Raw genomic sequence first — 14,170 nt, 5'->3', positions numbered from 1 at the left:
TTTTATTTTATTTTATTCTGTTTAACATATTTTAATACCGTCCTGTAGTGATCAGACCTTCCTCTCCCCTAAAGAGTAAACCGGAAGGGAACCATATGCTGACTGACAGGCTGGTGACCTCCAGGGCTCAGCCAGTAAGCACACCAGGTGGGTTGGAGTAGGGAGGAAGAGAAGGAGCTCTTAGACAGGAGTAGGGAGGAAGAGAAGGAGCTCTTTGTTAAGATAAGCACTTAGGCTGAAGGTGAGAGAGGCACAGGCAGAAGGCTTAGTGAGGAGCAATGGAGTTTTGCTGCCTCGTGGTTAAAAGCTAGCCTGGAGAATTATCTCATGGAAGGACCTCTGCAGATCCTTGAGAGCCAGGATTGCAGGAAGCTTGACTCTCATCAGGTGTTGGGTAAGTTCGTAAGGAAAAGGGGATCCAGTCTAGGGAACAGCTTGTTAGTCAGATTTTGCATTAGAAACGTATAGTTCTTTCGTGTGCTCTGTATATCTCTGAACCTCTTCTATTGTTTATCTTTAATGCAAATAAGCTAAGAAAAACTGAGTCTGTGTCCATCCAACTAGGGCAAGCTTTTAAATGTACTTTTGTGTTTTCTTACGTCCATGTTCTTTGCAACGAAAGGTAAAGGAAATGTGTGCCATCAAGTCGATTTCGACGCCTGGCACCCACAGAGCCCTATGGCTTTCTTTGGTAGAATACAGGAGGGGTTTACCACTGCCTCCTCCCGCACAGTAAGAGATTATGCCTTTCAGCATCTTCCTATATCGCTACTGCCCAGTATAGTACTAGCGGGGATTTGAACCGGCAATCCTTCTGCTTGTTAGTCGAGCATTTCCCTGCTGTGCCACTTAAGGTGACATTCCTTGCAACTGGGTAACCACAATTTTTAAAGTGTGCTGCCCCAATATCATCTGGGGTGCTTTTTTAAGTATTGTTGTAACCTACTGAGTATCTTCTTTTACCTGTAATTAAAAACTGAGAGAGCCTCAGACTGAAGAAGTCATTAGCATTTGAATCAAGCATTTATTTTTCTTCTTGTTCTTTGCAATTTTAACAAGCCTTTTGGAGTGGATTTTAACTTGAGGTGTGGGGCTGGAAAGGGTTTTTATCTGGTGCAACATGTCTTATTACATTCAGCAACTCTACCAGTTTTCTTACCACGTGTAAGCTTACACATGGAAGGTTTTTATACTTTTCCAATAGTAAGAGAAGGCGAGTTTCCCTGGAATTTCACCTAAGATGGTAGTGGTGGGGTTAAACTCTGTTGATAATTGGTTGTGGTGGCAGTGAATGAACTATCGAAATAAAGGCAACTTTGGGGGAGAAGCTTTAGCTTGGAAAGCATGGAGGGGATGATTCAGCATTTGTCTTCCCCTCAAGTGGGCTTGCTCTGAGACAAAGGCTTGGTAATCTGCTACACACCCCATATGCATGTCCTTAGGCAGTTAACAATCTAAAAACACAACAATTAAAACATTAACACAATTAAAACATAAGAACACAAGAACAGCCCTGTTGGATCAGGCCCAAGGCCCATCTAGTCCAGCATCCTGTTTCACACAGTGGCCCACCAGAAACTGCTGGAAGCTCACAAGCAGGAGCTGAAGGCATGCCCTCTCTCTTGCTGTTACTCTCCTGCAACTGGTATTCAGAGGCATCCTGCCTCTGAGGCTGGAGGTAGCCTATATCCCTCAGACTAGTAGCTGTTGATAGACCTCTCTTCCATGAAGTTATCCAAACCCCTCTTAAAGCCATCCAGGTTGTTGGCTGTCACCACATCTTATGGCAGAGAATTCCACAAGTTTAAAATACAGATGAAAACTCTAAAACTTTAAAGTTTAAAACTACAAACTAAAAGCCTGACTAAACAAGTATGTTTCCAGGTCCTTTTAAAAAACATCCAGAGAAGGGGAGGCTCTAATTTCATTAGGAAGCATGTTCCAAAGTCCCTGGACAAAAAAGGCCCAATTTCTAGTCGCCACCAACCAAGCTGGTGGCAACTGGACCTCCCCTGATGATCTTAAATAGGTAGCGTGGTTCATGAAGAAGAAGGCATTCTCATAAGTACCTTGGACCCAAGCCATTCAGGGCTTTATAGGTAATAACCAGCATTTTGTATTTTGCCCAGAAACGTATTGGCAGCCAGTGTTGTTCTTTTAAAATGGGTGTAATATTTCTTTGGGTAACCTCAGAGGCCAACGTGGCTGCTACATTCTGTACCAACTGTAGTTTCTGGACTACGTACAAAGGCAAGCCAATATAGAGCACATAGTAGTAGTTAAGTCTGGATGTTACCAGCTTATGTACCAGAAATCTTTTATCTCCAGAAATGAACGTTGCTGGCATATCAGCCAAAACCAATAGAAAGCCCTCCTGGACAATGCCTCAGACTGAGAGACCAGGGAGAGGTTTGGATCCAGGAGTACTCCCAGACTACATTCCTAATTACGTATGGAATTAGAGTTGAGAAACCTCCTACACTAATTCGGGAACTTGGCATGCCCATGTTTGCCAACTGTGTGTTAGAGAAAAGCAAGGTTGGAGGCAGGGAGCTTGTTTGGCTGTCGGGTTTTTCCCCTTGTACTTCATTCTGAAGTGGGGGACAGAATCTCGGTAGGCCATGTTCACCCTACTCAACTGGGGCTTGACAGACAAGCAAGCATTCTGCCTCCAACCTTGCTTTTCTCTAACACACAATCATATATCAAGAGTGCATACAGCTCCTGAACTAGGGTAAGAGGCTTCTTCTGCTCTAGTTCCACTAACTTCAGACAGAACACAAGACTATGGTTTCCCTCTGCAAGAAGGCCCTTGGAGAGCTGCAGGGTCACACAATCTTTCCCCCTCCTTTGCACATACAAGGGAGAAAATGAAGCCCTTTGCTTGCACTTTAAGAATTAATAGCTTGGGAGTGGACCCAGGCCTCACTCTGGTTTCTCAGGCTGAGGCTATGGCCAGAAGTGTTTTCTATCAACTTTGGTTGATACGACAGCTGTGCCTGTTCCTTGATGATAGTGATCTCAGAACTGTGATGCACTCTCTGGTAAGCTCTGGGCTTGACTACTGTAATGTGCTCTATTTAGGGCTGCCTTTGTATGTGGTTCGGAAACTTCAGTTTGTTCAAAATGCGGCAGCTAGATTGGTCTTCTTGGAGAGACCAATTGCATTGGCTGCCAATATCTTTCCAGGCGAATTACAAAGTGCTGTTGATTACCTTTAAAGCATGCCGTCCCTTGGTGGGTGTGGGGCAAAGGGGCCTGCCCCCTGCATCTGATGTCAGATGCAGCAGAGGGCGTAACCTCGCTCTGAAACGAGGCCACATGCCCCCTTTCAGAGCAAACACCAGCCAGCGTTGCATTCGCAACGTGGCCAGGAGCTGCTCTCCCTGCCTTACATCAGACGTAGGGGGTACGGGGCCTGCCTCCCCCCCCCCCCGGAAAGCACACATGGTGGTGGCAAGTGACTGCCGCCAGGAGCTGAGGCAGGTGCACAGGCAGCCTATGAGGCTGCCCACCGCTCGCTGGCACCGCGGGGCCTCTCCAGACCATCCCAGTCGGCCCATCCTAAAGACGAGCCTGCTTTTAAAGCCCTATACAGCCTAGGACCAAGTTACCTGGGAGAGCACCGTCTTCTGAATGATCACCCTGCACATTAAAGTCCTCGAGACAGGTCTGTCTCTGGATGCCACCAGTTTGCCTGGTGGTGAATAGGGAGCAGGCCTTCTCTGCATTTGCTCCTGTGCTCTGGAATGCACTCCCTATACCCTCTGTGATTGAAACATCTTTACCCGCCTTTAAAAGAGCCTTTAAGATGCATATTTTTAGCCTGACTTTTAGTAATCTGTTAATGTTTTAAATTGTTCTGCTTTTATTGTATTTACTTTTGTGAACTGCCTAGAGCCTTTGCAGACAGGCAGTATATAAATAAAATAGAAGATGCATGTGAAACAATGGAGCGGTTGGCAGAACCTGAGAATTCAAGTGGTAGCAAAGCATGCTTTCTGCTCTTACCCCCAGTCCGGGCATGTAGAGAAGGCAGCCCATTTCCCCCCAACCCTTGCAATTCACATTGTTTTAGTTTTGTTAAATTTTTAGACCACTTTTCCCTCAACAACCAAAGTAATGTACAAGATAACCATCAATTACCCACTGTGACGTGTTTAATGAATTCTTTGTGGGGAAAATCTCTTCAGGCCGATTTAGACTCAGTCTCTACAATTACTTCAGTGTCTGATGTGGAAGTGTCCAGCAACTCCGCTTGTGTGGTTCGGTAGGATCAGTCCCAGTTTGTGACTCCTGGATCTGGATCGAGATCCGTCGATACCCATAAGAATGGGTTCTGCGCCTGCGCAGGAGTCACGCGGTAGCCATGCCTGAGCTTGTCGAAGCGCCGAAGCCACGCCCCCACGCTGAGCGTTCTATATAAGGCGTGTCTTTGGCGCGAAGTCCCTCAGTTCTTTTCCGACCGCCTTTGCGTTTGGACCTCGGTCTGCCACCTCAGCTGTTGGAAAAGTTCCTCTCTACATTAAGAACGAGTTCATCCTCTACTGACTGATTTTTGGTTTTGACGACGGACTGGAAAGCGACCTTTGTTTGGAATTTGACTCGGACTGACTTCTCGGTTTTCCCGGTTCTCGACGCGGACTGACTGACGACGATCCCGGCTCTTCGACCTCGGAACGGACTCCACTACGAGTGTGAATATGACTGAGGAGAAAAGATCTTTTAAATGGTGTGAAGGCTGCAGGGCGAAACTCCCCTCCAAAGACCTTCACGACCTTTGCTTATTATGCCTCGGTGAGGAACATAATGTCGCCTCCTGCAAGATTTGCCTCTCTTTCTCGAAGCAAACGAGAAAAAACCGAGCGCTACGCCTTCGGGCCGCTATTTATGACGAGGTTCTGAGCCCCTCCACTCCGGGTACTCCTCGTCCCTCGACATCGACTTCGTCTTCAAAATTGCCCCCGAGGGCGGAGTCGGCACCTCCATCAACGTCGAGCCGCCACCGAAAGTCTTCCTCAGCATCGAAGAGAGTTGATTCTTCGAAGCCTACTTCGATACCGAAGAAACATTCTAAGTCGAAGGAATCTCCAGCTCCTTCGCGTGTATCCAAGTTATCCACATCGACATCGAAACCGGTAAAGTCAACATCGACGCCGTGTACATCTTCTTCATCTTCCCCATCGAGACCGGATCTTCGTTCAAGTGGACGTAACGACTCTCCTTCTGGGCGTCGAAACATGGATCGGCATAGTTCTCCACCTAGAAAACGTCGAAGATCCCCAGACCTGCCTCCTCGTACTCCATCTCCACCAAGAGTATCGAAGTCGTCAGCTTTACCATCAACATCGGGGATTCCATCGACCACTGCAGTGCCACCAATGACGACTGATCAGTCGGCGCTACCTGCTCCCTCGATGTCGACAGCTCAGTCGATGCCGACAAATCCTTCGATGTCGACGGCTCCTTCAGCATCGACAGTTGCCTCGATATTGACTCCTGCTGTTCAACCGGTGCTTGCCTCGACGTCGATTTCGATGCCGATTGCTCGAGCTCTATCGCCAGCTCCGACCCCACTACACTCGGCTTCGCCATCTACACCGTCGGTCGGTCTTCGAGATACTGTACTGCACACCCCGGTCCTCACTTCTCAGGTGACGCCACGCTGCCCACCTCCTGCTTTCGAGATCATAGACGTAGATGCCGAGGATATTCTACCATCAGCGACTCGCTCACTGCTTTCGCTATTGGACTCAACGTCGAGTAGACGGACAACCTCTACCTTTAAGGGTTTCTTGCCAACAGATGCAGGCCCATCTCAACCTTCAGTCTCCACAGCACACTCCTCCAGACCTCAATCCGCCAGCCAAGGACGCTCCCCGCTAACATGGCACACCTGTGAATACCCCCAGGATCCCATGGGTACAACTTCACCTGGAGAACCATATGTGTTTGATGACACCGGGTCTCAACGATTGCCACTGCGTTCTGTGTCTACTGTATCTACCCAGACGCAGTGCCCAGAACTATTTCACCGTGCTTCACAGACTTTTCCTATGAGCACAAGGTCTGCCTCCATTCAGACAGATGTCCTGCCACACTCATCTGTCAGCACTGAAGAGACACAAACCATTGCTCAAACTAATGGAAATGAACCGTCTCCTTGCTCCCCCTCTGAACATTATGGTTCGTCCGATTTTGAGTCGGATTCGGATGAGGACAGTAATATTGCGGATCCTCCAGTGGATGTGGCTCCACCCACGTATGTATCTCCGAATGATGAGCTAAAAGCTTACCACAAGCACATTCGTGCGATGGCGGATTCCCTGGGGCTGGACATTCGCTCTCCTTTGGCGACAATAGATGATCCGGTATACAACTTTATGCTTCAGTCTCAATCTACCGCTCCAGTGGCACTCCCTATGCTACCAGTGATCACTAGGGCGGCTAAGTGCGCTTGGGAAGTACTCCACACCTCCACGCCAACTTCCAAGAAACTTGAGAGCCTCTACCGGGTACAAGATAAGGACAATGAATATTTGTTGAAGCATCCGGCGCCCAATTCTCTTGTTATTGATTGCGCCACTTCTTCTAAGTCAGGCAAACGCCATACAGTTCCTCCGGATAAAGAGGGCAGAAAACTAGACCTTTTAGGCAGGAAGGTGTATTCGACTTCGTGCCTTTCGATCAAAGTGGCCAACTATGCGGCCTGCACGGCCAAATACACACATGGCCTCTGGGAACTTTTGGAAAAAGACCTGGAATCTTTACCTATACATGAGTTTAGGGCTAAGTTCCGCCAGACCTTGGAAAACACTGGGGATTTGACTCGTCGCCAGCTAAGCATTTCTAAACACCTAGCGGAAAGTGAGTCCAGGGCCATGACAGCAGCTATCACTCTACGCAGGCATGCTTGGTTGCGGTCCACTAATCTCCAGATGGACATGAAAGAAAAGATCGAAGGCCTCCCTTTCGATGGCTCCGGTCTTTTCAGCACCACCACAGACGCCACAATGGAACAGTTAAAAAAATCCAAGTTCACGGCAAAAACCTTCACTGCTGCCCAATCATCCTCCGGGCAGTCATCAAGATACCGACCCAATTATGGAAAATACAGGCCCAACTATCGAACCCAAGATCGCCGGGATTTCAGAAAGCCATATACCCCATATCAAAAGCGAGCCTACCAGCAGAGGCATAAAGCTTCTCAACCCCAGCGTTCCAAGACGCAGGACAACCAAAAGCGTCTTTGAAAATTGCAATTGCCCATTGACACCTCCTCCTCTCTCCCTTTCCCAGCCAGCGCGGGTACCGTCCTCACCACCGACTATTCTGTCCCAGCCAACCATCAGGCTGGCCAGCCATGTCCCCGCATGGCACCACATAACATCAGACAAATGGGTCCTGAAGATTGTGAGCTCAGGCTATGCACTCGAATTCAAGACCATTCCTCGTTTTATGGGGATGAAGCTCACTCCTGCATCGGATCTCCTGAGGGAAGAGGTGAAGGATCTTCTTTGCAAAGGGGCAATATCCCCGGTGTCATGGGCAGACAGGCTAGACGGGTTCTACTCCCGTTACTTCCAAATTCCCAAACGGGATGGGGGTATACGACCCATTATGGATCTCCGTCGCCTGAACAAATTCATTCACGTCCGAAAATTCCGCATGATGGCGTTACAGCACATCCTACCTCTCCTTCAGGGAGAAGAGTGGCTTGCAACGCTGGACCTCAAGGACGCCTATTTTCATATAAGTATTCGACCTTGCCACCGAAAGTACTTACGTTTCACCGTCGGACGGGAAGTGTACCAATACAATGTATTGCCCTTCGGACTGTCTACCGCACCGAGGGTCTTTACAAAATGCATGGCTGTGGTGATTGCACACCTACATACCAGAGGGATTGCTATCTATCCATACCTAGACGACTGGCTTCTGGCAGCAAAGACCAAAGAAGAGTTACTTTCGCATATCCGTTATGTGATAGATCTTCTCCACGACCTAGGTGTTCAAATCAATTGGAAAAAGTCACATCTACAACCGGTTCCGGTTATCTCCTACATAGGAGCAGTTTTGGACACCAGAGTGCAGAAAGCGTTCTTACCAGAGGACAGGTTCAACTGTATTGGAGACCTGATTCGTCTCTTCCAGCAACAACCAACCCAACCAGCCCTTGCCGTCCAACGCCTTTTAGGGCTGATGGCTTCGTGCAATGCGATTATACACTTCGCTCGCCTAAAAATGCGCAAGCTTCAACTATGGTTTCTTTCTGTCTTTCACCCATGCAGGGACAATCAAGACAAACGCTTACTAATGCCTCCTCAAGTCCTTCGTTCTCTAACGTGGTGGACGCGCCGAAACAATCTGCTCAGTGGGGTCCCCTTTCAAAATCCCTCCCCTACTGTCTGGCTGACCACAGATGCATCTCTACAGGGTTGGGGTGCACATTGCAACGGGCACAAGATCCAAGGCAGGTGGTCTCCTCAACAAGCCCTACTACACATAAATTTCCTAGAGCTACTAGCAGTTTTTCTGGCTCTGCGAGCTTTTCTTCCAATCATACAAGGCCAGATTGTTCAAGTCCAGCTCGACAACACGACTGCACAAGCATACATCAACCGTCAGGGCGGAACGGTGTCCCGGAGCCTGTGTGCCCTCAGCGTCCAGCTGTGGCACTGGTGCATCCAACACCAGATTGCCCCTGCAGCAGTACACATCAAAGGCCTGGAGAATGTATTAGCCGACGACCTCAGTCGGGTCTTTTTGAAAGATCACCAACACGAATGGGAACTACATTCAGAAGTCTTGACCCCGCTCTTCGACCAATGGATATTTCCCTCCATAGATCTCTTTGCTTGCTCCACGAATACAAAATGTTCCCGTTACTGCTCGAGAGCGGGCCACGATGCTCGTTCTCTAGGGGATGCTTTTCAGCTGAACTGGTCCGAAGAGACTCCGTACATGTTTCCCCCACTCCCACTGATACCCAGGGTAGTGGCACGTCTGCTGTCTCAACCGACCGACGGGATCTTGATTACCCCTTGGTGGCCAAGACAACCTTGGTTTCCGCGGCTACGCAGACTGTCCAAGAACTGTTACCACCACTTACCTCAGCGCCTGGATCTGCTGACACAAGACGACGGCCAGATCTTGCACCCAGACGTACTCACCCTTCATCTGACCGCCTGGCGGATACTCTCCTAGGACGAATTTTGCTCAACCAATGGAAGGCATCCACTCGTAAGAATTATCAGAGCAAATGGCACCGTTTTAAAATATATGCAAGGTCTAGAGGGTTCTTACCCAAGCAGGCTTCGATCAAGGAAGTCTTACGTTACCTAACGATACTAAAAACTCAAGGTCTTGCAAATGTCTCCCTTAAGGTCCATCTGGCTGCCCTCTCCGCACAACACCCGGGCAGTGATGGAAAGACTTTGTTTTCCCATCCGTTGAGTAAGGCCTTTCTAAAAGGTCTCTCGAATGTGTACCCGCCAGTTAAGCCTCCTGTAGAACCATGGAGCCTATCTCTGGTTCTTTCATCCCTCACTCAGCCTCCTTTCGAGCCCATGGCCACATGTTCATTGAAACTGGTCTCCTGGAAGACTGCCTTTTTGATAGCAATTACTACTGCTAGACGAGTCAGTGAACTCACAGCACTCAGAGTAGACTCCCCTTATACTATCTTTTATCCAGACAAAGTCCGAATGCGTCTGGATCCTTCTTTTTTACCTAAAGTAGTGTCTTCCTTCCACCTCAATCAGGATATAATCCTGCCTACGTTTTTCAGACTTCCTTCCACTTCCTTGGAGAGATCCTTGCACACTATGGATGTACGCCGTGCTCTGCTGTTCTATATGTCCAGAACACAAGACTTTAGAGCCTCCAAACGTCTCTTCGTGTCTTACCAGGGCTCTTCCAAAGGTTCCCCAGTCTCCAGACAACGACTGTCGAGATGGTTGGTGCAGGTGATATTGTTCACATACAAACTACAAAACAAAGCACCTCCAGAAGCTATACGGGCCCACTCCATTAGAGCCCACGCTTCCTCGGCTGCACACCTAGCAGGGGTTTCTTTCACGGACATCTGCAAAGCAGCTACATGGTCCTCTGAGTCCCCATTTATCAAACACTATGCCATAGATGTACGTTCTGCTGCAGAGGCTTCATTCGGGAGAAGCATCTTGAAAAGGGTGCTGCCTTAATTCCTACTGCTCCCCTCCTCCTTTTTTGGAGCTCGCTAGACACCCATTCTTATGGGTATCGACGGATCTCGATCCAGATAAACAGGTTGCTTACCTGTAACTGATGATCTGGTAGAGATCCGTCGATATCCATAAGACCCTCCCGACCTCCCCTCTGCAGTAGGACTACCTTTATGTGCATTGCGGTGTGCAGCCCTTTGCAACGTCCTTTATTGAGCACTTACCTTGGATGAACTCACCTTCGTCTTCTGGATGGTCGTCCTCCACGGCGGTCGTCCAAGAACTGAGGGACTTCGCGCCAAAGACACGCCTTATATAGAACGCTCAGCGTGGGGGCGTGGCTTCGGCGCTTCGACAAGCTCAGGCATGGCTACCGCGTGACTCCTGCGCAGGCGCAGAACCCATTCTTATGGATATCGACGGATCTCTACCAGATCATCAGTTACAGGTAAGCAACCTGTTTATCCGGGCCTCTCCCTGGTGTCCCAGGTTGAGGCGGTGGCCAGAGGTGCCTTTTATCAGCTTCAGCTGATACGCCAGTTGCATCCGTTTCTTGAGATTAACGACCTCAGAACAGTGGTACATCTGCTGGTAACCTCCAGAGTGGATTACTGTAATGCGCTCAATTTGGGGCTGCCTTTGTATGTAGTCTGGAAAGTACAGCTGGTTCAGAATGTGGTAGCCCGGTTGGTCTCCGGGTCATCTCGGAGAGACCATATTACTCCTGTATTGATAGAGCTACACTGGCTGCTGATAAGTTTCCGGGCAAAATACAAAATACAAAACCTATAAAGCCCTAAATGGCTTGGGCCCTGGGTATTTAAGAGAACGTCTTCTTCGTCATGAACCCCACCACCTATTGAGATCATGAGGAGAGGTCCGTCTGCAGTTGCCACCAGCTCGTCTGGTGGCTACTTGGGGACGGACCTTCTCAGTTGCTGCCCAATGCTTTGGAACACGCTCCTTGCTGAAATAAGAGCCTCCCCATCTCTGACTATTTTTAAAAAATCTTTAAAGACACATTTGTTCACCCAGGCTTTTAATTAATTACCATTTTAATAGTTTTAACATTATTTTTTAAATTTTTTTTAAAGTTTTAAACTGTTGTAATGTTTTAACTTTTTGTTGACATGTATTTTAACCAATGTTTTAATTTCTTTGTTGTCATTTATCTGTTTTAACTAATGTCTTAACTTTTCTGTTTTTATTGTAGACCTCCCAGAGACGTAAGTTTGGGGCGGTAGAAAAATATGTTAAATAAATAAATAAATAACCAACAAAACAGAGAAGAATAAAAAATGGACATGATTAACAGAGAGAAGAGCAGCTTACAAATCTCACATACCCAGTGGAAAAGGAAAGTCTTTAAGACTTGTTGAAACAATGGGAGGGATGGAGCAGTGTGAACTGAGGGAGGGCCAATGCTTGGGTACAGTCACCAAGAAGTCTTACATGTTCAACAAATTGACTCCTGCAGATTACGTTGTTATTCTTCAGGATCACTTATACTTCTAGTCAACTCAATGGTTCTACAATTGCTTATTGATATAATAAACTGAACTAGCTGGGCTGGATGCAGAATATCTGCGCCTCTGGAGACCCACCCACCCAACACTGCCTTTTTCTCCTCCACCAGGCTGCTTCTTCTTTCCCCCACCCACTTCCTGGCCCTCCCCGGCACTTTTTGGCTGGTTGGCCGGCTGGCCAGCCCACTTCTTCTCCCCCCCCCCCCGCCCGGCCGAAAGGGCTTTCTGGCCAGCTACTTCTCAGCCATCTGCCCTTCCTCCAACCGGCCGTCAACCACCGCTGCCTTCTCTGCCTGACCACCAGAGCTGTCGTCATCTCCTGCTTCTTCTTCCCCACCCCCCCGGGCCAGCTGACTGGGCTTTCCGACCAGCTGCTTCTCAGCTTCCCACCCACCCTCCCACCCTCCAGCCACCCTCCCTCCCTCCCTCTGGCCACCCGCCAGCCACCCCTGTCTTTTCCTCCTGACCGCTAGAGCCATTGTCATTTCCCCAGCCGGCCATTGGCCATCCACTGATGTTAACTCCTGGGTCCGCCTGCTAGCTGCCGCCATTTTATTTTCCCCACCCATCCCCGTCGCTATCTGGCAACTCTCTGAACTCTCGCTAGAGCTGCCACACATGGGATTAGCGATGGGTACGTTTAAGAGAATTAAATATATAGATAGATGAGTATGTGTAGCAGAAGCAAAAATCCCTTTGCCTAAAAAAATGCGGCAACCAAACTGTTTTGATATCATTGCTACAGTTATCATGAGTGGTCTATTTAAAACAAAAAGGTAGTCTAATGCACATGATGCAGCAGCCTTTTTAAAACTAGGTATGTCTGGGTCTGGCCAGTGTCTGAATGGGAGACTGCCTAGGAACCAGCCACCTTAAGCTCCATGATGGAAGAAAGGCAGGATATAAATGTAATACTATTATTATTATTTATGAACCACAACAAATGAGTTTAAAATACATTGTTTGTGTTGCTATTTTTAGCAATTTAACCTTAAATAGATCCACAAGCAGGCCTTTGAACTTTGCTGAGAGTCTTTCCCCCCACCGAAATAGCTCTCTCTTGAGTGCGCACACACACACTTACACACACTAAAGCCTAGTGACTGGGATCAGGAGCAGCTCCAAGTTTCATTTACATCTTTGCTGAAGTTTCCAACCATGAGGCTAGGTCTATGCAAAGGGAACCTAATAAGTTAGATTCCCAGAGCAACTATGCAAAACTGGGAATGCACATATTCCTCCAGGTATATGGATACAGATCTGTGAGTTTTATTTACTTTACAAAATTTTGCCCTATTTCCCTCTCTTCCCTTTTGCTTTAGAACCTTGCTGCTTGCTTTGAACATTCAAATAGCAAGCAACACGGGGGTGACCTGCAACACAGCTGGAGCCCCTCTGAAAGCATCAGCTTTGCATATGAAATACCCAGTCTCTCTCTGCTCCCTTCCTGCTCTGCTCCTGAGGCTGTCTTAACACTTAGAATAGACTGATATGCCCAAAAGCGACATGGCAGTTTCAGATTCTCTGAATATCTTTCATAACAACGTTTCTATGTCCAGTGAACTTTGCATTGGAGAGAAAATTGGCCCAACAGCACTTCAGCAGTCGCTCCCACTCCAGCACAAACACAGCGCCAGAGCAACAGGAGCTGAAGCTGCTCTGTTCTGTGTTCTTTGCTTCCTGCCACGTGCACAGCCACCGCCACGATTTCTGCCGACCCTTTTTAAAGATGGCAGATGGAATGGCCTGGCTGATACAGTGCTTAGATGATGGAAACAAAACCCTGAACCAAGCAGAGAGTGTTGCTAGTGCTGAATTGTGAGAGGGCTCCGGATGCCTTTTCAGAGTGGCATGTGAGGTTTGTGGCTTGTGGAACTTTGCTTACTCAGACCCTCTTCAGACTTAAAGGGACAGTGCATGGTTTGTTGCACCTCCATACAACACCCAAGGGGTAATTTAACTAAGTATGGCGTTCTCTGGACATTGTGAGGGGTTCAGCTGTACATGGTGTAATGTTCCCTTCTGTACAGAGGTTATGTAGAAAGCTGCCTTATACCATCTAGCTCAGAATTGTCTATACTGACTCCTAGTAGTGGTTTGTGGCCTTCCAGAGTTTCAGGCAGGGTCCTGCCGGGGCTTTCTGTATTCAAAGCAGGTGCTCTTCTGGGGTCCTTCCCAATAAATAGGCCACTTGAGCTAAGCTGCAGCTCTTGAAGGTACAGGAGCCCATAGAGATCCATTCCCTTTTACAGCCCAGATTCTTCTGTTCAGATATCCCTGATTTCTCCTGCTTGAGAGTTATACTGACAATAATACCTATGAGATAGATATGTTTATAAAATTATACAGTCCTGGCGGTGATCAATTATATTGCTGTTTAGTTAAGTTTATGGGGCTATGGTTAGTTTCTGTGGTTATGGGGCTGCGGTTAGTCCCCAC

This window comes from Hemicordylus capensis, chromosome 3 (genome assembly GCF_027244095.1).
Source record: "Hemicordylus capensis ecotype Gifberg chromosome 3, rHemCap1.1.pri, whole genome shotgun sequence".
In the NCBI taxonomy this organism is placed as follows: domain Eukaryota; kingdom Metazoa; phylum Chordata; class Lepidosauria; order Squamata; family Cordylidae; genus Hemicordylus; species Hemicordylus capensis.
Note: the sequence above shows the minus strand (reverse complement) of the source record.